This window comes from Chelmon rostratus, chromosome 1 (genome assembly GCF_017976325.1).
Source record: "Chelmon rostratus isolate fCheRos1 chromosome 1, fCheRos1.pri, whole genome shotgun sequence".
In the NCBI taxonomy this organism is placed as follows: Eukaryota; Metazoa; Chordata; class Actinopteri; order Chaetodontiformes; family Chaetodontidae; genus Chelmon; species Chelmon rostratus.
In genome coordinates this window covers 33,644,738-33,647,488 of record NC_055658.1, presented here as the reverse complement: position 1 = coordinate 33,647,488, position 2,751 = coordinate 33,644,738, and positions in this window count along the sequence as shown.

Below are 2,751 nucleotides of genomic sequence, written 5' to 3'. Positions count from 1 at the left end.
GCCAAGTGGCACGCAGAGTCTTCGAGACGGCCACAAAGACAATGACTGACACAGAGAAGTCTCTGGTGGCCGACTACCTCACCCATTCCACTGCGACGGCGGAGAAACATTACCGCATGAAGCAGCCGGAGACCATAGTGATGGCCAATCAACTGCTGGCTAGGCTTGCTGGTGACTCAAGGTAAGGATGTCTTACATATGTCAACAATTAATACCATCAACAATTTGTATACATCATCAAACCCCCCATCATTTATATGCAGGCACACTGAACACTTATCTAGTACTCCTCTTCTCCTTCTTCTCTTATGTAGTGTTGAGTCTGCAGATGAGGGTCCCAGTCATGCTACCCGTGGCGCTGCTCGCGATGCTGCCCACAAGCCTGCCTGTGCTACAAATGTGCAGATGGATGTACAAGCAGCATTTGACCGTCTGCTGGAAACGCACCCGGTGACTCTGGACGGGGACGTGCCAAACAAGACAGAGCGCACGAAGGTGTCACAAGACTTTCAGCGGCAGTTGTACGAGCGTTGGCTGAAGGCACAGATGAAACTGCGCGTGCAGCATGATCTCTGTGAGTATTTCCTCAATGTTTAATGAAACATTTTCACTTATCAATGCTATGTACATGATTCAAAGTTGTCGATTATGTTTCTCTTAACTAAGGAAACCTTTTAATGTTTTCTCAACAGCATACTTCTGCCGACGTCTCCCAACTGAGAACCGGGTCAGCACCTGGATTTCTAAGCAGGGATGGAAGAGCAACCTCCCCACCTCTGCCAGAATCATCAAGGAGTGGAAGCCCTCAGGATCAGTGGACATGGCCATGGATTCCAGACACATCCAGAAAATGACAAGTTCTCAGAAGTGGAGAGGACTACGGGTGACTGAGATAGAGGGGAAAGGCAAGGGTGTCGTTGCCACTCGCAGATTTCAGACCGGTGAGGTGGTCTGTGATTACCATGGGCGGGTGATCACAGCCAAAGAGGGCCACACCATACACCAGAACACCAGTGAGGAGGAGACTGGATATATGTTTTTCTACACCAATCAAAAAGGACAGCCCATGTGCATCGATGCACATTCTGCTTTTTGTGAGTGCCACCCCGAAATGCAGACTGTTGGAAGGTTCATCAATCATTCGCAGAAAAAAGCCAATCTCAGGCCCAGGTTTTATGCAGGGGATGACAAAGAAGTCATTCTTTTCCTCGCTACCAGGGACATTGAGGTGAATGAGGAACTCCTTTTTCACTACGGCGTGGGCAAAAAGTCCTTTCGGGAATCTCCAGAACACTGAAGTGTACTTCGGCCGAAGTCTACCAACTGAAAACCGGGTCAGCGCCTGGATTTCTAAGCAGGGGTGGAAGAGCAACCTCCACCTGGCCTGCATTTTCAAGGCCTGTTTTCAGGTCCTGACCCAAGGACATTGTTAGACTGCAAAGCCATGCTTGTAAAACCAACTTGAATCGTTGTATTATTGTAAGATTAATCCATGAGGCCTGGATGTTTGAATCCAGCGCTGATTTGATTCATAGCTGGCCAACCCTTTTCCCTCTTTCCTTGCTCCTTCCTCTCCCCCTGCTGTCTCCTCTCTTTCCTTGCTCCTTCCTCTCCCCCTGCCCCCAACCCGGCCCGTTGGTCTACCAGCAACTTTGGGCCAAAGCGTTGCTCCAGTGTGGCTTTTATTTCACTATTTTAATCATGAACAACTGTTAATACATTTTAGCCCCCTCTCTTTATTTTCTTTTTGTCATTGGGGTCGCCTCCTCTGAAACGGTGATGCTGGACTCTAGTTGAGTCCAGTCTAGTATTGGTGCACTTTCTATATATAAGAAATTCTCTGTACAGAAAACAATAAAGTGGAAGTGCTTAAACTTTAGCTGTCTCTCTGTTTTATGCAGGGGGACGTCAAAAGAGTCATTCTCTTCCTCGCTACCAGGGACATTGAGGTGAATGAATTACTACAGCGTGGGCAAGAAGTCCAATGTATTGTGCATTGTGACATCTGTTGCTGTATTTGACCCCTTATGGGCTTATCTGCACATGTGCTGCATGGATGTGCCACATGCAAAATATAACAGTTCAATGATGCATTATGAAGCCTAAATGCAAGTGTATCGCCGTAGCAATCCACGCGTCTTCCCCCACTGGCCCGCTGCAGATTCCTCGCGGTGGGCACATGTGCTGAAAAAAAAAAAAGTGATAAACATGAAAATTGAAATTGTTTTTGCAAAGCCTAAAGCCGCAATGGTGCGCGCCATGACGCCGGTCGCCGCGTTCAAGCCTTTGCGTGCCCCCCGGTGGCCCGGGGGTGCATGTGGACCGCTCCCGGGCACATGTGCTCCATGGATGTGCCACATGCAAAATATAACAGTTCAATAATGCATTATGAAGCCTAACTGCAAGTGTATCACCGTCGTAACCAACGCGTCTTCCCCCACTGGCCCGCTGCAGATTCCTCGCGGTGGGCACATGTGCAGAAAAAAAAAATGTGATAAACATGAAAATTGAAATTGTTTCTGCAAAGCCTAAAGCCGCAACGGTGCGGGCCGTGACGCCGCTCGCCGCGTTTGAGCCTTTGCATCCGGCAAGTGGACAAATGCGTACGGGCTTGGGCCCAAGCGTCTGGAGAGTGGACAAATGCAGGAATGTTTTTGTTGTCCAGAAGAAAAAAGCTGTTTTGACTGTGAGTTCAGACCTTGTTGAAAACCAGAATTAGATCATGTGATGAACTATCTCAATTTAAGTGAC